Raw genomic sequence first — 22,621 nt, 5'->3', positions numbered from 1 at the left:
CCTGATTTTCAGATTTTTGTATAAACAGGAAAATACTTTAAACCAAAGTTCTTCATCAGAGATATTTACCTAACTCCATGCTCATTCAAAATTAATTTCTTAAAATAAGAAAAAGAAACATGTTAACATAAGTATACTTTGAATATATTTCGCATGCATGTATTTACTTTCAAAGATTTTATTTATTTGTTTGAGAGAGAGAGAGAGAGAGAGAGCGTGCGCGGGAGCATGAGGAGGGAGGGGCACAGAGAGAGAGAGGGAAGAAGCAGACTCCCTGCTGAGCAGGGAGCCAGACCTATGGCTGGATCCCAGCATCCTGAGATCATAACCTGAGGCAAAGGCAGACAGACATTTAACCGACTAAGCCACGCAGGTGCCCCTAGCATGCATTTTAAAGGAAATACATTTATTCACACATACAAGACAATTCTGAAGATGTCGAGCTCCTGAAGTTCAGAAGGCTGTTGCTTTCAGCCACCTCCTTCAAGCACTGCACCTGTTTCTGAAAGCTGCGGCTGCATTTTCTCAAGAATCTCCAGTTACTCACAGAGAACTGCTCCTCTGGGCTACAAAATGGGAATACGTTAAGTCAGGGGTAAATTACAAGGTAAGAGGTGGAATGCCTACCCATAAACCGCCTATTTTCCAGAAAACTCTTTACAGGGTCATGATCCCTTTCATCAGCAGCACCGAATTCACATTCAGAGGAAGAAAGATACTTCTGTTTGGAAGTCACTCCACCCCAAACTAAGCCCGTGAAAGTCACTTCAATCTTTTTACTTGCTTTTAAATCCTCCTGCTGAAAATCATTAGGAAAGGCTAAGTGATAGCATACATAAAACCACCAATTTCAGTTGAAAGAGCCCTACTTTTAAGGGCATTTTTCTCTCCAAGCCTCCAAAAATTGGTAATCCAAAGAACACAGAAATTGGTCCTGAGTAAAAAAAAAGATTGGATTTAAATTGTGAAGTTCAAAATTTACTAAACCCTGTGGATACCAGTTTTGATAATATTGAGAGTAAACAGAAAAGCAGCTATATAGAGATTATTCTGGTAATATTCCTGCCAAAGAATTCACCATTTCCATTTCCACAGGTTGAAGAAAAAGACTACTTTTATTTAACAAAAAACATGTAATAAAACACTTCAAACTTTTCTACATGAACGAGTAACAAAATAAACATAAAACCGTAATTACAAGAGTTTTCCTAATGTTACAGTTCTAAGGGAGACATACTTTGAGGAAGAAGAACAACAGATATTTATTAAAGAATCTGAAAAGAAACAAAGGAAAAAGAAAAAAAGCAGTTGCCCAGTGTCCTGATTTTGAATGATTTTTCTGGTAACATCTTAAGAGTTGGATAAATATTTTCAACCCTACACACCAGTGTAATCCAGATGAGCCTTTTTGTAAAAAGAAAAAGACAAAAGAAAGAATGAAAGAAAAAGGGGGGGGATTTTATTTCCCTTAAGGGAGATTTTATTGCCCTCAAATTATGTAGGTAAATGAAAAGCAAAGCAAACAAAACAAAACTCTGTTTGAAGGCCTGGCCCATCCCCTAACGGTAACACTGCATCTATGTACAGCAGAGAGAAAAGGAGAAGTTTGTTAGCTACCTAATTTATTTAACAGCCAACCAAACATTTCAATTACAAAATTAAAAAGTCCTCAACATTTATCTGAAGCAGAATTATTCAGATTAGCTATTTGGAACTATCAAATAACAAAATGACTAAACCTCATCATCGCATTCCATTTGCAAAATGTGCTCGAGGAGAGGAAACTAATTGAAAAAAATTTTTGAGAAACTCCATCTGACACACAACAAATTTAAAACTCTACTTCTGCGCGTGCCCGAGCATGGAGATGTGAGCCTTCTACTCGGCAGGAGAAACCGGAGGCAACTCTATCCTCACAAAGTGAATCCTCAATCAGTCCATCCTCCCGGGCGACGCCAACAATATGATGTCGTTTCACATAACTAACGGAGGGGAGGGCGCAGGATGGTATTTTTTTTTTTTTTTGGCCCCATTTTTTCTGGACAAATGCCTCAAGTCTCCACTCTGGCATGCCTCTGTGGTGCCCCAATATTGGGAAGGTGGGGAAGCAGCCTGATAATAAAACCATATGAAATCATTCTGTTGAAACCTATTATTTTTGAAGATGGCAGAATTTGTTGGCAGTTGGATTTATTCTTCTGGAGAGTGAGAAAATGTTTACTTTCCTTTATGTTTACGTTTCAACTCTATTTGAAGAAATAGAAAAATAGTGTATTGATCAGTTGTTAATGAATATTCATCATAGGCTGAACATACCAAGCAGAATGATTAAAATCCCACTCTCTTATTTGGCTCAGATTCCTTTGTTTAGACGTACTACTTTGATTAAATCTATTGGTTTTCTTACTGAAAGCAGTGTTGTTTTTCTGAGAGAAATTTCCTGGATTCTTTTGGGGGAGATTTACATATTTACATACTGGTCTTTTCTATCCCTCACAATATAATGCCTTACATGTATTACCAAGGCATCTATTTATTTCCAAACTGTAGCCACTCCTTGACAAGCAATCCCAAGCCTGATTGCCTCATAACAATATTTGAATGATTTGTATTGCTTCCAAGCAATATAAAATTAATCCCATAAACAAGTTTTCAGAAATAATAAAGGGAAAGACCTCATCCCCATTGCCTCGGCCTCAAAGTTGACACCTGGGAAAACAAGACTCAGCTGCCCAGGCAAGTCCAAGAACACTTCCCTATATCCTATTGCTTTGGAACACCTTTTTTTCTCACCCCTGGTTTCCAAGGAGAGGATTTTTCCTAAGATAACTGCCCTTTTAACTCTCTGAGCCAGCTAAGGAGATGGGTAGTGGGGTGCTGTTAGATGTGGAAAAACTAACAGTCTTGCTAAGCGTGGTTCTACCAAAGTTCTTCCTTTTGGGAGCGTCAAACGTACCCAGGCAGACTTTCCACCTCTCCTCCTGAGGCTGTCCCATGGACTGGAGGCCTGCCCTGGGTCAGAGTGCTGTCACAGGTAACTGCGTCTGCCTAATCTCATTCACTGATCTATTTGGCTCAGGGACCCAGAACCACATCCTCTAGCCTCTACCAGTAAGAAAGCGATCTCTCTCGTAGCTCCTACTTGCCATTCGTAGATGCACATTTCCAGTTATTCATGGGAAGAGGAGCATTCTACTTCGTAAGGGCCCCTTCAAAGAGCTCCCCCAACATCACCTACAGCCTGTAACAGCTTCTCTGTCTGAGACCAACAACTGACTTCTACCATTTCTCCCACAGCAAGAGCCATGCAAGCCTGACCGATGGAGATCCTGAAGAGCAGAGATGGGTTAGATGCCAATGCCTGATTCTCTCCCCATTCATAGTAATGGGATCATGATTTTTAGTTAGACATATGGCCACACGCAATCAAGGTTGTATTTCACAGGACATTTTATAGCAGGATGTAGCCATATAACTAAGTAAGTTCTGAGGCCCTTCTCGGCCCCATGGAAACTTGCTCAGCAGACCACAGGCATAACTCAGTACAAGGGGGTGGCCAGCACTCTTTCAGGTTATCCTCCACTAATGAGGAATGGCCCCTATCCTTCCAGAAGACAATTCTGAGACTGTTCATTCTTCTTGGTTTCTCAGACACCTCCAGTGGACATGAGCCCCAGGTGTGCTTCACCAAATCACTGGTCTCCAGGTCTATTCTTAGAGGAACCTGGCTAACATACTGTGTGGTCACACCACAGATCATGTAGCTTAACCAAAATCAGCTGGTTACTGCTTGACCAAGAACAGCTCAGATATTATTGCTGTACAAGAAGCAGACCCAACTTGGCTGGATGCAAGAATCCCAGGAAAGGAATAATTAGAAAAGAGTGCAAAGAAATTTTCAAATGGATAAAAATGTTTAGTTATCAGAGGCTCAACTTAAGAACTAAAGGGAAGAGAAGTGGATCAGAAACTAACATCATCCTTGATTAGTCTGATCTTTGTCCCTGACCAGTTCTTAACAATATATAACCAAGGCAGATTACACCAAAGTCTGAATGAGCCTCTCTCTCCTCTGTAGAATCCATCGCATCTCCTCAAATGGGTCCAATTTATTCTCACCCAGACAACATGGGCAAGAACAACATCTTTATTTATATACCAAGCAGAAATGGGACTCTGACTCTCAGTATGGATTAAAAGGATAGTCTACACAATAGCAATAATCAGATAGAAACTGAAGACAATTATCCAGAGTTTTCAAATAAATGAAACTTTAGTTCAACTACTTTAGGATGAAACATTGTAATACATTCTGATAATCAAACTCTCTTTCTCAATAATCGATCTTGCTTAGCATTAAGACTCACTTTTTTTTAGATCCTGGCTGATACTTTTGACGTAGGCAAAAGGTTTCCAAAGAAAAATGCTGTTACGAATCCAGTGATTCATTGGAACATCATTCTAAAAATTCATTCTTTCAAAATAGGGTCTTTCAAGGAAATGTATGTTTTCAAAATAATTGTCCTTGGATCACTAAATCTGGGTGTGTAACATCCTCCCTGCCTCAGGGCTAAAAGATTTTAATGTTGTGAAAGGAACTGCTGATAGTGGTAAAGTTAATAGGGCCCTACTTAAGAAATAACTGGACATTTCTCTTGTTTTATGAGGCAATAATTTTACTCCCTAGTGAATAAAGACTAGAAAAAATTGGATCACTGCCAAAGATATAACCTACACTATATCAAGTACTGCTGTTCCATTTCTCTTACCTGTCTCCTGGAGGCTATATGGATGCATACAGGGGAAGCCTCTCCGATAACTTTTTCCGAAAAATCACATTAAACAAATACCAGCCTAACAAAGCAAAGATGTAGGGCTCAGCCTTCCACAGATGACTTACACAGCTGACTTCCCAGCTTCCAAAATTCACTACCCTCATTACCACGAAACTGTGTCCTTGCCTCTTATGTAAACTATCCAAGAAATATTTAAGTCTTTTATACCATTGTCTGTAAACACCAATTCAGGGAAGCGGAGGAGTGTCTCGGGATTCTTGGCCTAAACACAGAAAAGCCTCCATTGAAAAGAAGGGGATTACTGTGCATTTGTTCTCTATTGCTCAAATAAACAAGCATTAAAAAGAAAGTATTCCAAAAAGCAATGAATCAAGTGTATTAGCAACTGTATTTCCCACCCAAATGCAAATTCTAAGAGAATCCTTTTTGAAAAATCAGCTATTGGATTTCTTCCTGCTTATCTAGCTCAAAATAGTTAATCTGTGCATGTAAATATATATAATATATTTTCCCATGATACCAAAAGGGGCCTTACAAAAGTATACAATAAAGTAAGTACACAATAAAATGGCATGATCTAATAAAGCCAGAGGCCAAGTCAGTCACCTAGAACAGTCATTTGGGTTTTCTCTTAACAAACTGCACCTAGGAAACCTCCGTCGGTCACTTCCAAGTTTTCTGATTTAATCTGTTGACGGTCACCTAAGAAAGAATGGCACCAAGTTTCTGAAAGAGCAGGAAAGTCCATCACTAAAGAAAGTTTACCAAAAAGAAAAAAAAAGGGAAGTTTACCTTATATGTAGGTAGCCCTTCATACTCATAATAGAAAAATCAACTCATTTGAACCAGGCTCTATTTGGGATTAAAATAACTGCTAAAAATTTTCAATATGCATTAATTATGCCCACAAGGATATTCTAGAGGCAATCGTGAGATTCTAATTATAGTGCTGTGCTTTGAATTTACTGATTGACATAAATTTAAAATCACATCACAGTTTTAACTCATTTGCCCTATTAAATGGGTTTGTGGGTTGATATTATTATCCTCCTACATGTCTAAATACTTAGCGCAGCTGAAAGGTTAAGTAACTTCACCAGTAACACATGATGAACTCTTTTGTTTCATTCAAGCCCATGCTCCTTCTGCACCTGGAGAATGAACTTCATTCTCTTCTATGCAGCAATTTTGTCTCCCATGCTCCTCCTCAACCTGGGCTCACAGAGGACCTTGGTCCGCGTCTATACAGCTATACTGAAGAAGAATCTGGACATTTCTTGAGAACTCACAGAGGATGCTTCTAGAGAATCCAGAATGCCTTACCTCACTCAGTCCATGACACCTGCCATTGTGTAGCAGGCAAGTCCCCTAACATTATGCTTTGAGGCAGCCCATTCTTTTTCTGCTCTCCCTCTGACCCGCTATTTCCATTAGTACTGTTAAGCCCGAAACATAGAACTAGGCCATACCAGGAAAGCAATGGCCTCCTCCCTGGGATGCTCTTAGCTCTCCTCTGCTGTCCTTACCTTCCCAACAAACCACACTCCTTTTCCTTTCTCATACTCTTATTTACTCTTTACTCCTCTCTTAGTTCTTCTTTTTCTTACCCTATCATTATTCCCAAAGCTTTCTGCTATCTATCTTTGAGCAAATGGACTCTGTAACTTCATGAAATTGAGGTAAGTAGGAAAAGACCCCTGGTCTCCTGAGAGAGCCCTATTCCCTTTTATGCATAGGAAAGGAGGAGGTTAGTAAAAGGAGGTGTGATGGTTAATTTTATGTGTCAACTTGGGGGTTACAGTGCTCAATTGTTCAGTCGAACACTAGTCTCCATGTTACTGTGAAGATATTTTGTAAATGTGGCTAACATCTATAATCCGTTGACTGTAGGTGAAAGAGACTACCTTGAATAATATGGATGGTCTGGGGACTCCTGGTGAAGCAGAAACTCTGTCTCAAGACTCCAACACAGAAATCCTGCCTGACGGGATGCCTGGATGGCTCAGTTGGTTGAGCAGCTGCCTTTGGCTCGGTCATGATCCCAGCGTCCTGGGATCGAGTCCCACATCGGGCTCCTTGCTCGGCAGGGAGCCTGCTTCTCCCTCTGCCTCTGCCTGCCTCTCTGTCTGCCTGTGCTCGCTGTCTCTCCCTCTCTCTCTCTGACAAATAAATAAAATCTTTAAAAAAAAAAAAAAAAAGAAAAGAAATCCTGCCTGACTTTCCAACCTGAGGCTCACCCTACAGATTTTGGACCCAAGCCTACAACGTTAACTCCTACCTGGGTTTCTTCTGCTGACCTACCCCACAATCATGTGAACCAATTCCCAGTTTCTTAACATAAGTCTCCCTCCATCTGTGCATCTGCGTGTGTATCCTATTGGCTCTCTTTTTCTAGAGAATTCTGATTGGTCCAGAAGACAATAAACATCTTTGGAGAATCTGCTGTGTGTCAGGATCCATGATCTCAAGTTGTATACACTAACTCACTTCAGAGGTAAAACCTTCTATAAGCAACCATTAAAAGACTCTGATATTTTTTTTTCAGTTGTGACTCACAATGAATTATTTCCAACACCCCTAAATCATCACCCAGCCTTCATCACTAATGCTCTGTGATGAGGTGACCTACATCTGCCCTAAGGAAAGAGCCCAAACACAGCAAAATGAATCAACACAAACCTACAAGAATTTGAGGCCTACTATACGAATGAAAAAAAAAAAAAAACCTCCTGATAGTCCTCTATAAAACACAATATTCAAGAACAAAACATAAAAAGTAAACAGTGGGTACTGCTAAATATTTAAAAAGATAAAAAACTGCTACACAGATTCCATTTTAAGATAGGTTATTTTACACTTTCTAAAGGGGAAAAAAATAGGAGGAATGTAAAATGCTATATAAAACAGGGAGGCACTTTGCAATTTATGTATTCTCTGAGGTCAATTGCCATAATTTCCCAAAAAAGAAAGAATCTCAGTACCTAGTTGAGGGAAAAGGAAGGAGGTGGAGTGGTCTGCATGCCATTATGTCGTGCCTGAAGCATAAACCACATTTTACTTTATTCTAGGGAGAAAAAGTCCTGGCTAACGGATGCAGATGAAAGACTTTAAAACCAACAGCATAACTAGGATATGTTTCAGCGAATTTTTCCCAATGAAATAGAGAGATAGTTTACCTGTTTGACCCCAGGCAGTGCCTCCTTCCTAGTTTCTAAGTACGACTCAGCACCCAGCCGCAGACACAGAAATACCAACAACCACAGTGAAAACGAGGACAATGCCAGTTATAATAATAATACCACCTTCCCTTCTCCAGGGCATTGTTCTGTGGACTGGATCTATTTTTAAAAATCTCACTTTTTTTTCTTCCCTACCCTCCAAACCCCCCACTTTGCCTCTCGAATTCCTCATATTAGGGAGATAGATCATATGATAATTGTCTTTCTCTGACTGACTTATTTCACTCAACATAATACCCTCTAGTTTCAACCACGTTGTTGCAAATGGCAAGATTTCATTTCTTTTAATCTCACAAAACAAACTGAGGGTTGCCTGGAGAAGGGGGTTAGGGAGAGGATTGTTGGGTTATGGACACTGGGGAGGGTATGTGCCATGGTGAGTGCTGGGAAGTGTGTAAGCCTGACAATTCATAGACCTGTACCCTTGGGGCTAATAATACATTATATGTTTAAAAAAAAAGTAATTAAAAAATGTTTTTAATTAAGAAAAAAAAATCTCTACAGATTCATAAAATATAAACTCCAAAACAAGTAGAGGTGCATAAAGACATAAAGTGCATAAAGAAAACACAATTGCCAATAAAATTGGGAAAAAAATGTTCAACCTTGGTAATAAATAATGTGAATTCAGACAAGAGTCCGCTTCTCTTGTATTTGTTGGTTAATAAAAATACCAGTATGGGAAAGGGTGCGGGACACAGGCACCTTCATCCACTGCTGAATGTTGGAATCTGGTAAGGTCTCTCCGGAGAACATTTTGGGAAGTGGGGTTAAAGACTTGAAGACACACATACCCTTTGTTCCAGAAATCCCTTTTCTTTTTTTTCTTTAAGATTTTTTTGAAATTTATTTATTTGACAGCAGAGATCACAAGTAGGCAGAGAGGCAGGCAGAGAGGGAGGGGGAGGCAGGCTCCCTGCTGAGCAGAGAGCCTGATGCGGGGCTCGATCCCAGGACTCTGGGATCATGACCTGAGCCGAAGGCAGAGGCTTAACCCACTGAGCCACCCAGGCACCCCCCAGAAATCCCTTTTCTTGAAACTTATCCTCAAGAGTGATAAGCATGTATACAAAGACTTACGAATCAGGGTCTTTATCGCAATATTTATAGAAGTGAAAATATAAATATAAATTCAATGCACCAAATAGGTACTTCGTTTACCGCAGCACATCCACGATGGACTGACTACCCTACTTAAGCTAAAACAATGTGATTTAGCAAAATATTTAGCAATGCCGAAAAACACAAAAACATTTTTAGGTGATAAATGTTTAAGAACATGTTATCCTTACAATTGTGACTCAGCAAAGCATGCTTTCCCTGGGCCTCTGTTTCATCACCTTTGAACTCAGGAAGTTGGACTGAAAGTCTGAATCATTCTAAGATTCAAAATGTTCTGCTTTAGACTTGGAAAGGTCTTTTTCTGCACTTAAGAGATAGCCAACAGTTTTTGGCATTTACACTCTGGACCAGATTTAGGATTACTTCACCAATAGATGCCACTAATTCTAAACATGCAAATTTCACACCAGACAAGACCCAGTTTGAACAGGTGGGAATAGGCAGCACCTGCCTTCGAGGTACACCATGAAGACAATTTAAGTTTCTTTAAAAAAAAAATGGTATCGTTTCACAAATGGTGCTCACCTTCCCCTTCAAGCCTTATTATTAGTCAATTACACCATCATGCAAATAACTTGAAACAGTTTGTATCAGTCAGGGTTCCCCAGAAACACTGAACCAGGAGGAGAGAGGTAGATAAATAGGTTGATAGATAACTAGAAAAATGGATAAAGAGAAATTGTGTTACGTGTTTTACCTGCAAGCAAGCTCAAACGTGTAGGGCAAACCAGCAGGATGAAAATTCTATGAGGGGAGCTGATGTTGCCATCTTTTTTTTTTTTTTTTTTTTTTTTTTTTTTTTAAGATTTTATTTATTTGTCAGAGAGAGAGGGAGAGAGAGTGAGCACAGGCAGACAGGGGCAGAGGGAGAAACAGGCTCCCTGCCGAGCAAGGAGCCCGATGTGGGACTCGGATCCCAGGACGCTGGGATCCTGACCTGAGCCGAAGGCAGCTGCTTAACCAACTGAGCCACCCAGGCGTCCCCTGATGTTGCCATCTTAAGACAAAGTTTCTTCTTCCAGGAAACCTGACTTCTTTGCTCTTAAGGATTTTCAACTGATTACAGGAGGCACATCCGTAGTATCCAGGGTAATCTCTTTTACTTAAAGTCAACTGACCGCTGATGGGAACAACTAGGTCTACCAAATACCTATCAGTAACAATTAGATTTGTGTTGGATTCTTTTTTTTTTTTTTAAAGATTTTATTTATTTACTTGACAGACAGAGATCACCAGTAGGCAGAGAGGCAGGCAGAGAGAGAGAGAGGAGAAAGCAGGCTCCCTGCTGAGCAGAGAGCCCGATGTGGGGCTTGATCCCAGGACCCTGGGATCATGACCTGAGCTGAAGGCAGAGGCTTAACCCCCTGAGCCACCCAGGCGCCCCTCGTGTTGGATTCTTAAAAAGCGGTGCTATCGCCTACCCATGTGAACATATAAAACTATTATAGAGATTATATAAGTGTTTTCCTCCAGCATCTGGCTATAAACAATCCCTCTAAAAAAAAAAACACTAAAATTTTGCTTAAACTTGTAAGCAAAGAAGGATCGAAGAGAAGCAGAACGAGAAGCCATTTTGCAAAAGCACAGAACGCCTTGAGGCCTTAGCACAGAGCTGGACCCGGACTCCCACGCTCTTTCACCCGAAATCCCTCTCTGTGTCTCACCTCTCCTGTCTCCATGCAAGCTATACTTTCAGGCGTGTTCCTTGCAAGTGGTGACTGATTAGTAGAATTACTGCGTCACGAGGCAGAGGAGGCCGACCAGTGTAGGGATCTGAGCACGGAAACAGGTACTAGTGAAGCCTTTGCCGGGCCTGCATCCCAGCGGTCTCCCCGGGCCGCGCACTGTTTCCTGCTCCGCCCCCACCACCTTAACCCACCTCTGTCCAAGAGCGCTGCACCACCCCCCCCCCGGGTTGCTGTTCTTCGTGCCCACGCATTTGCTCTTGCCTCTCCTCTCTTTGCAATCCCTGTGCCCAGCTGTTTGAACCAGTGTGCTTGTTTTACCGAGCCAGAATTCGAGAAGGATAGATAATAGTTAAAAATAGTTTAAAAAGCAGGTTAGAACAATGAAATGTTCTGAATTCTTGAAAACATGTCTTACTAAAACAACTGCCGTTACTTATCTGTAGTTTTTCTAATTCAGCTGATGAGGGGGTGTTATTTAGCTTTCAGAAACCTCATGCTTGTAGTTTGGTTACCTTGGCACTGGGTGAAAGACATTTGTAACAGTCTTGATCATACTGTGCAAACCAAAACACATATGCCTTCGTAGAGTTTGCTGACATCTCAAAAAAGAGACTTTTTGCTTAAAGTTTGAAGATAACCATTAAATGTCTTCCTTAAAAAAAAAGTGTGTGTGTGTATATATAAAATATGTATGTGTACAACATATATTAATATATGGGTATATATTATACATATATAAATGAAATGGCTTACCATTTAATGGCAACCAGTATTTTAAAAAAAGAAAATCAGAGGATACTAGATTTGATCATTTCCTCACTATTTCTTACCTGTCTCTGAATTCTCATATTGGAGCCCAAGATCTACCTCAGTAGTTCATCCTTAATCTCTCTCCTGGCTCCACACCAGCTTGCTTATCTCTCTATTGCTGGATTTTGCCTCCGCATATATAGCCTATGTTACCTGCCCCGTCAGTGTAAGATAATCAAAGAGGGATTTATTTTGCTTTTCATGAAGTCATAAAAATTTTCATTTGGCAGATGTCTTGAGGATTTCCTAATCTGACTACTTACTTTATGGTTGATAAAACCAGGCCTGGAGAGGTCACATAATTCATCTACCAGCACACAGGTAACAGAGGCAGGGCGGAGCCTGAGACCATCTGTAGGGAACAGGGAGGGAGGGGGCAGGAACAAAGTTGCACACAGCCCAGGCTAAGATTACTAAATAGCTGATGTGAGGGGAGACTGATCCCCCTGAAGAGAAAAGTGACATGATACTGATCAAAGGAAACTAAGCCCAGCAGCACTCTGGCCGCCATTTGACAGCTCCCCTCTACTGCTTCTCCTCTCCTACCAAACACTTGTAGGATTGTGCTTCTTGCTTTCCCTGTGGTTGGTCAGGGGTGGGGGGTGGGAGGGGGCAGACAACTGGTTCTCCCCATTGAGTTGGAATTGACAGGTAGCCTGTCACCTGGGCCCATGGCTAAGAGCTATAGGCCATGATACTTGTTCTTTCCATCCAGTTTCCACTGAGTTGGAACTGACATGTAACCCACCTACCTGAGTCCCTGAGGAGGACTATGAAGACATAGAGTCAAAGTCTCAGATGACCATGTGGGATCTGCAGAATAAAAAAGAAAGAAGCTTTTGTTATTTTAAATGTTGTTATTTGGGGAATTCTGTTAATTGCTTGATAACTAGGCCCACCCTGACCACTATAATCATCCCACCACTGCATAGTTAATTTACTTCATTTATTTTCTTGTATCTGCAAAGAAAAGAAGCAGCAGCAATAATAAAAGTCGAGAGTTAGAGGCTTTGCAGCATTCTGAGTCTGGATTAAAGTCCCATCACTACTATATGCGTAGCCCTGAGTTTTCAAAGGAGTAAGGATAATAGGATCATTTGAAAGGGTCATTATGAGCATTAAATGAGCTAAGATATAGCGAGCATACCAGAGTATCTTAAAATTTTTGAAGTACTCAATTAACTGCTATTTCCTACTACTACTGTGAGAAACAAATTCTTCAGAGACCTAGGCCAGTTCTCTTTCCATGACACCACCCGACCTCACACTCCCTACTTTTACAGCTTCTTCTTTTTTTCCTGAATGTTAACAGATGGGAAAGAAATGCCATTACACTGCTAGGATAGTTTACCCACACCACAACCCCAGCTCCCAAGCTGGGCAAATCTTTCAACAATCAGTAAACTCAGATCTTCAAGTTTCCTCTTCCCTCAGCTACTTAAATTTTAGAGTTGGAGCTATATGTCATTCTGGTTGCATGTAAAAATTCCTAGGTCACCAAACTAAATATTACTAATGGCTTGAGGTAGGCTATAGGGTAACCAAAACTTCTTTAAAAAATATTTTCTCAATGAACAATTTTTCTTTTATATAGAAGAATGTAAGTTGGAAGATTATGAGGAGTTGATAGGAGGCTCCTGATTCTAAGGTCAGGAACAAGACAAGAATGCCCACTCTCACCACTTTTATTCAAAATAGTACTGGAAGTCCTATCCTGAGCAATTAGGCAACATAGAGAAGTAAAAGATGTCCAAATTGGAAAGAAGTAAAATTGTCTCAATTGCAGATGACATGATATTATATTTAGAAATTCCTAAAGAGTTCAGGGGGAAAAAAAACTATTAGAACTAATATACAATTTCAGTAAAATTGTGGATACTAAATCAACATCAAAAATCAATTGCATTTCTATATACCAATATCAAATTACCAGGAAGATAAGTTGAGAGAACAGTGTCATTGAAAATAGCATCAAAAAGAATAAAATATTTTGGAGTAAATGAACCATGGAGGTGAAAGATCTGTATAATGAAAATTATAAGGCATGGATGTAAGAAATTGAAGAGAACACAAATAAAATGGAAAACTATTCCCTGTTCATAGACTGAAAGAATTAATATTGTTAAAATGACCATACTACTCAAAGTAATCTACAGATTCAAAATAATTCTTACTGAAATTTCAGTAGTATTTTTCAGAGAAATAGAAAAAAATATTCCTAAAGTTTGCACGGGATGAGAAAAGTCCCCAAATAACCAAGACATTCTTGACTAAAAAAAAAAAAAAAAAACTGGAGGCACCACATCTCCTGATTTCAAACCATATTACAGAACTCTAGAAATTAAAAAAGTATTGTATTGGCATAAAAACAGACACATATATCAATGGAACAGAATAGAGAGCCCAGAAATAAGCCCGTGCATTGTATGGTCAATTAAATTTTGACAAAGAAGTTAAGAATATGCGGTGTATCTTCAATAAACGGCATTGGTAAAACTGGACAGCCATATGCAACAGAATGATACTGGACCACTCTCTTCCACCAGACACAAAAATCAACTCAACGTGCATTAAAGACTGACAATAGCAAAAAACAAATAATCTAATTAAAAATGGGCAAAAGACATGAATAGGCATTTCTTTGAAGACATCCACATGAAAATTTGCTCACCATCCCTTATCACCAGGGAAATGCAAATCAAAATCACAGTGAGATATCACCTATCTAAATGGCTAAAATCAAAAACACAAGAAATAACCAGTGTTGGTGAGGATGTGGAGAAAAAGGAACTTTTGTGCACTGGTGGTGGGAATACCAACTGGTACAGCCACTGTGGGAAACAGTATGGAGTTCCCTCAAAAAATTAAAAATTGAACTACCTACAATCCAGAAATTACACTATTGGGCATTTACCCAGAAAATAAAAAACACAACTCAAAGGGACACATGCACCCTTATTTATTGCAGTATTGTTTACAATAGCCAAACTATGGAAGCAACCCAAGTGCCCATTGATAGATGAATGGATAAAGAAGATATGGTGTATACAAAATGAATTATTACTCCATAAAAAAGAATGAAATCTTGCCATTTGCAGCAACATGGATGAAGTTAGAGAGTATAATGCTGAGCAAAATAATTCAGAGAAAGATAAATACCATATGTTCTCATTCATATGTGGCTTTAAGAAACAAAACAAATGAGCAGAGGATATAAAAGAGAGACCAAGAAACAAACTTTTTAAAAGATTTTATTCATTTATTAGAGAGAGTGGGAGAGGGAGTAGCAGGGGGAGGCAGAGGGGGAGGGAGAAGCAGGCTCTCTGCTGAGGATGAACCCTGATGTGGGGCTGGATCCCAGGACCCTGGAGTCACAGCCTAAGTCAAATTCAGATGCTTAACCGACTGACCCAGCCAGGTGCCTCCAAGGAACAAACTATTAACTACAGAGAACAAACTAATTGTTAATTGGCCAGGGCGGGGGGCGGGGGGGGGGGGGTTCGAAGAATAGGGAAATTGAGATTAAAATGTATACTTACCACGATGAAAAACAATTTTTAATTTAAAGAAAGGAATAAAATCCTATCATTTTCAATAACATGAATAAACCCAGAGGGCATTATGCTAAGTGAAATAAGCCAGACAGAAAAAGACAAGTATCACATGGTATCACTTTAAGTGTAGAATCTTAAAAAAAAAAAAAAAAAGAAAGAAAGAAAGAAAAAGAAAAAGAAAGAAAGAAAAGAAAACAGTAACAGAATAGAAAAGTGGAGAAATAGAGAGAGTTTGGTAATAGGGTTCAAACTTTTAGTTATAAGACAAATTATTTTGGGCGCTTGGGTGGCTCAGTCAGTTAGGTGTCTGCCTTTGGCTCAGGTCATGATCCTAGGGTCCTGCACCAGGCTTTCTGTTCAGCAGGAATGATCCTAGGGTCCTGCACCAGGCTTTCTGTTCAGCAGGAATGATCCTAGGGTCCTGCACCAGGCTTTCTGTTCAGCAGGAATGATCCTAGGGTCCTGCACCAGGCTTTCTGCTTCTTCCTCTGTCTGCTGCTCCCCCTGCTTGTGTTTGCACTCTCCCCTCAACCCTGTGTGAAATAAATGCATAAAATCTTTTTTTAAAAAAGACAAATAAATTTGAGTATCTAATGTATAACATGGTGACTATAGCTGATAACATTGTATTACATAATTGAAATTTGCTAACAGAGTAAAACTTAAATGTCACCAAAAAGAAAAAGAAAAAGAAAAATACTTTGTTTTGTCTATCTAAATGTTATGTTAAATCTCTACTTTTCCCAAACCATGAGCGAAAAATACCAAAATAGTTTGAAGTAGCATAGGCAACATTTGAAATATAAGGTAGAAAAAATTTCAACATTTGAAATATATGTGAAATAAGAAAAATGTGTTGACAATTATGGTGTTAAGTTTCCTCTGACATTCTCTGAAAATCATATGCCCAATAAATGAACAAATGAAAAAACTGAATCCCAAACTCCTTGTTACAGAGTATTTCCATGCCCAATAACAGGAAAGGCAGATGTTTGTGTTTAAAAAAAAATACAATTTGGATAAAATTTTACCACAAATTTAATTTAATTTAAAGAGTGAGAAGTTGACAAAGAGGTCTCAGAAGAAACAGAATTTCTCAAGTAGGAATGAAATGCTGACAGAGACAATTCCCAGTTAATAAACACAGCCACCCAGAAAGAATGGGTTTAGGTTATCGGTGTAATGATGACACAGAAATCATGGAATTGACCTTCTTGAGGTGTTAGTAGTTTAAATTGCTTTGCAAATGATTACTAACACTGTTTCAGCCCACTCACTTCTTTGGGCCACAGAATTTGCATTGACTGGGTTTTTTTTTGTTTTTTTTTTTCTTCAATTTATTTATTTTCAGAAAAACATTATTCATTATTTTTTCACCACACCCAGTGCTCCATGCAAGCCGTGCCCTCTATAATACCCACCACCTGGTACCCCAACCTCCCACACCCCCCCCGCCACTTCAAACCCCTCAGATTGTTTTTCAGAGTCCATAGTCTCTCATGGTTCACCTCCCCTTCCAATAGCATTGACTGGTTTTGCTCTTACTGACACAACAAGAAGATAACATCTTCTTACAAGAACTAATGAGCCCCTTCCATGAACAGTTTCCCTGTGGACAGACTGTATCAGGCCTTCTAAGCTCATGTCTGTCTCTCATTATGTCCACCCTGAATGAGGTAGGTGCTGGACTCGGTCTTTATTTCCATGAATAATTTAGGATATACCTTCACACATTAGGTGTTTCCAAAATGAATTATAGTAAATTGGTTTCTCACCACCTCCCTTTAATTTTATTCCATCAAAAGTAAAGTTCATATTTAACATGTAAAGTAAACTGAATTGGTGTGACTAAGTGACCAGTTGATAGGATGTCACATAAAACATTTCCTTCAATACAGCAAAATTTCCCTAGAATAAAACCATTTCTCCCTGTACCCCAACAGTATAGATGGGAAAAGCAAGGAAGTGTGGACACATGAAACATTCCAATAAATCCCAATCTGATGAAGGTCATCAGGAGGTGTGACATGTTTGCAAAACCTTGGGCCCTCAAAGTGAGTTTAATTCTTCATATACCCACAAATTCTTCATGATTCTATCCTCTGACCCATAAACTCACTGAAATTTCTCCTCCTAGACCTCCCCACCTCATCCCCATCTTTCCCTCTATTATTGGAGGTCATTCCACTTTAAACAGCTATATACTTGGCATATTAAGATTTTATTTATTAATTTAGAGAGAGCACGAGAGAGAGGTGAGAGGGCATGGGCACACAAGGCGGAGAGGGAGAGAATCTCAAGCCTCCCTGAGCCCGGAGACCGCCGTCTCGGAGCTCAATCTCAGGACCCTGAAGTCATGACCTAAGCTGAAATCAAGAGTCCGGCGCTTAACCAACTCTGCCACCCAGAAGTCCAGTTTGCCTAAGATCTTAATACAGTGCCACAAGCACCTAGAACATGGAACCTCAGTTCAGATCGGCTGGGAACTCTATTCTTTGCTGGTTCTACTTGAAATGTATATTTTTAGTGCTTTTCCTTCTGCAATTGCAAGAACACAACTATCCTAGGGGCCCCTTGCTCTGTCTGTTTCTTCATGACTGCCAGGTGATAGAGTACTTTCCCTTACGTTGACTCACTGAGCTCAGCTTACTTCCCCCAGCCATGCTTGGTCTTGTGTGTTCACTAAACAGAAGAGCCTTCCTTATTTCATCCACATCAACACTCAACACTTACAAACACAGCAATAATACAGTTCTTCCCCAAATTAAATACTGTTCCTAGAAATGTTAACGTGTTCTGTGGTGGAATGGGGAGGGGGGGATGGTTTGGTTTTTAAAAGTTTGGGAAGCGCTGGATTAAAGATCTCTTAATGTCTTTATTGCAGGTTTTTCTCCAGAGTTGTTGTTATTCTTTTTTTCATTTAAGATTTTATTTATTTATGACAGTGAAATAGCGAGAAAGTGGACATAAGTACAGGGGAGCTGGAGAAGGAGAAGCAGGCTCCCTGCTTCTTCCAAGACACTGGGATCATGACCCCAGTTGAAGGCAGACAGTTAATGACTGAGCCACCCAGATGCCCCCTCCAGAGTTTTTAAGCTGTAATGTGCACTGTAAACCCCCTAACGTGGGATGTAGAATAAATAATTCCATAATAATTTATGACCTTTTTTTTTTCCTAATCTGGTTTACTGTCCAAACATGGTTTACTGTTCTTTTTCCTATTCTGGTTTAGAGTACTAGGTTCAGCGGCAGCTAATTCAGGATTACCAAGTAACACTCCCTAAAATAACTCCATTAATGACCTATATGACAGTCTTTTTGCAATGGTTATGACATTTATTGATACTATGTCTTATATTAAAAGAGATTCATGATGACTTCAAAAAATATTTTTAAATGCCATAAAATAGAAATTAAATGAAAAGAGAGACATCAGGGTGAAAAAAAAAGTCAGAAAAATGCTAAAATAAAGCCAGAATGAAAGAGTATATAGAATATAAAAATGTATTCTAGAACATCTTTCGCAGAAGCTAATAGGGGTCAAAATTGGCTCTGAGCTTACTGACAGTTCAAATCAAAAAGGGAAGAACAATCATCTACAAGATTTATAATGTCTATGAGATCAAAACACAGCAGATGCTTTGGAAAAGCCTAACATTCCCTATATTCTGCAGACTAAGAAATTTTCTCTTCAGGATCTTCATAGAGAACACAATGTGTGGGTCCCAAACCCAGCTACATGTTAAAAATCACCTGGGGCAGTTTGTGAAATACATCTTCTCAGTCCCCACGGCAGAATGACTGAGTTAGTATTTTTAGTAAGTTCTCTCATGGGTCTTCAGACAATCTGGAAGATCAGAAATCAGAAATTCCTAGTTTGATAGACAATATCCTTAACAATGTCCTTGTTAAAGTTGTTGGAACAGTTGCTTTAGGCCAAGATTTCAGCCTCACAAGGAAATAGATACTTGGTCAATTACTTGAAGATATTCCCTTAATGTATTTTCAATTGTCTCCCGGTTCAATGGCAGAGAAATCTCCCATAAATAAATATTATAATTGAGCCTCACTTCTCTGAAAGCCTGTGATTCTATTACCCAATTGAAATATTCAATAAAGTCAGTGAATACTTATTTGGAAAACACTCAGCTACAGTAAAATGCAACTTAAAAACAAAAACTTTCATTTATAAACATACTCTCTTCTCTCTAACTTGAAACCATCAACATTAATTGGCGACAGAATTCTCCACTTCTGAAAGCTATATAAACAAACACAGATGTCAAACAAGAAACAAATTGATAGGATACACAAAATTATCTCAGTTGCCTTACAAGGTGACGCTGAATATATTAAACAAAAGTTGGAAAGAAAATTTAATTTACAAATCTCACAGGAATATTGGTTTCATATTATAACAGTTAGTTCTTATGCTATGAATTTTCCCTCAAGGAGGGAACACCAATGGAGAGTAATCTCTAGAAATTTTCACACTCTACTACAAAACAATAAAACAGATCAGAAATTATCTAATCAATGTTGGGGGAAATAATGTCAAAATAAAAGCACAGATTTGCATTCCTTCTGGGGCTGCTTACAATTGCTTAGTTTTGAAAGAGGAGGAATTGAAATTTTTTAAGGATGTCAACAAACCGGAGGAAAATAAGGATGGCTCAGAGAGTGACAAGAGCTCTATCAGCTTGGGGTTAAGAGAGCCTGTCACCACAAATTGCCGTCGTTTATTGAAAATGCTAAGGACTACAGGACATTGTTTTTAGTTATCTCAAGTCCAAAAGAGCAAAGAAAGGAAGGAAAAGCCACAATGATGAAAGTGACAGGGAAATAGATTGCGACTCAACAAAAGAGAAGTCTATATGACAATTAGAAGCCAAAGGGAGTTAGGGGACGCTAGGCAAATACAGAAACAAGTCATGGGAACATTTGACTGGCATTCACAGGTCAGTACTTCTCAAACTCTGGAGTGTATCTGAATCACCAGGAAGGCTCCATAAAGGCATTTGCTGGGCCATAGCTCCAGTTTCCAATTGGGTAGGTCTGAAGAGAGGCCCTAGAATTTACATTTCTTTTTTCACATTTTTATAGAGGTCTTTTTATTTATTTATTTAAAGATTTTATTTATTTATTTGACAGAGAGAGCATAGCAGAAGGAACAGCAGGCAGAGAGAGAGAGAGAAGAAGCAAGCTTGCCCTGAGCAGGGAGCCAGACATGGGGCTTGATCCCAGGACCCTGGGACCATGACCCAAGCCAAAGGCAGATGCCCAAGGACTGAACCATCCAGGTGCCCCTAGAATTTACATTTCTAAAAAATCCCAATGTGATGCAAACTCTGTTAGCCCTGGGTCACACTTTGAGAGTCTCTGGAAATTCCCAGCCTATAGGATCTAGACAAAGTTTCTTGGCAGGAACAGATTGTTGCCCTGATGGTAGGTTAAGTGTTCTGGCTTCTCAGTGAAAATCAGAATTCCAAACTTTCATAAAAAGTGTCTTGACGTTTAAGTATTGGTAACTGATTAAAAAAAAAAAAATTAAACACTGAGCTAAACAACGCATGTCCATGGGCCTGATTAAAGCCTGTATACTTAGAGTTTGAGATCTCTTTTGTAGAGAGATTCATACATCAGGTAAGGAATTTTGTTTAAAAAACACATAGATTTAAAATGACTCTCTGAAACTAAAGTGAAGTTCAAAGACCCAAGTTGTCAAATCAGTATATTTTTTACCATTTGACACTTTGGTATACTTAATATCAAAGTGTCAAATGGTAAAAAATATACTGATACCTCACTTTTTTCCCCAGTTTACTAAGTACTTTTTATATATTACTTCATTTTATCTTTAAAGTCATAAAAGAAGTAAGGATTTTACTGTCATCTCCATTTTCCAGATTAAGAGCCTGAGACTGTATTATGAAACACACTCTTTTCTTATAACAATAGCTTGATGCTTTGAAAAGTTATTCGGAGCCATTTCTATTCATCACATTTGAGGCCACAACCCTTTCAAAAATCTAACAAACGTAAATTGGGATTGGGATCCATGTTGGCCCAAGAGCAGGTGGGATGGGTAACGACCAAGATAACCACCATCAACAGGAAGTAATTATGACATAGTACTGAATTCAGAGTGCTGGGATTACTAAAATAAAATCTCCTGTGGACCTTGTAGAAAATAATAAATTACCAGGTCCTTCTCCTGAGTATTCTACTCTAGAAGTTCAGAGGTCAAGGAGAAGAAATGGTGTCTCGCTATCACTTGACATTTGTGCTTAATTATGCCCAAAGAGGCTGAATTTTGATGGAAATTTTTTTATCCCACTCTTTTGTTTTGATCAAAAATGTAGCCATAAAGAGAAAAACTAATTCTTTATAGGGATATCCAAAGAAGAAAGTACTAACTTGTTCCAATGAATGAAAATCTATTTTCTTCCTGAAGATAGCCAAGAAAAAGACGATCCAGTCTTTTCGGTAAGACATTTTATGTCCAATCACTTTTGGTTCGGGAACTTATCTTTCCCAGCTAAAGCCTCCTGTCTGGAGCGTCTGTTATCAATGTGTTCTTAATTCATGACCAATGGCACACTGTCCTTTCTCTAGACACTTGTATTATATATCGCATACCATAGCCTAAGTCTGTGTGATTAGTGAATGTTCCTAAGTATGATTTTAAAAAAAACAAAAACACAAAAAACAAAAAAACAAAAAACAATGAAAGCATAGAAAAGGAGGAATGGCCATATGTTTCCAAACAAAACGAGGATACAAATCTAAGTCTTCCAAGTACTTAAAGTTAAAAGCATCCTAGAAATGCATAATAATTTGGTTATTTGATATAAAATGAACATCCATATGTATAAATCTATTGGCTGATATACCAGTCCAACCTCCATTCTCTCCAGTTGGAGACCTCACTGGAGTATTGTCTCCCTGCTTCCAGTGAGGGGAAAGAGGACAATCACGGGCTTCAGAATCACACTCACATCAAGTGATTCAAAGCAAGTCACTTAACTTCTCTGAGTATAAGGGTCCTCCTTTGACTGAAGAAAATATAAAATCAAGAATAATTATCCCTTTTTTTTTTTTTTTGGTAGTTTTATGAGGAGTAAGTAAAAGAAAGAACATACACAAATGGGGCTATTGAGACTTCAGTAATTCTCAATTCATTTTGATTTCCCTCCTGTCTTCTCTTCCATGTCACCCACCTTCACCATTTGCTTCTGAGTCTGGTTAGTGTACATCAGGGTTTCTCAACCTCAGCACTAGTGACATTCAGATTCGATCTTTCCTAGTTAGGAGAGCTGTACTCTACACTGTAAGATATCTAGTAGCCTCTCCTTTTCTAAAAACTAGGTGCCAGTAACAGCCCCCACACACAAAGCTATGACCACCAGAAA

The sequence above is a fragment of the Neovison vison genome, chromosome 5, assembly GCF_020171115.1.
Source record: "Neovison vison isolate M4711 chromosome 5, ASM_NN_V1, whole genome shotgun sequence".
Taxonomy (NCBI): Eukaryota; Metazoa; Chordata; class Mammalia; order Carnivora; family Mustelidae; genus Neogale; species Neogale vison.
The sequence above is the reverse complement of the archived record's forward strand: the minus strand, read 5'-3'. Positions refer to the sequence as shown.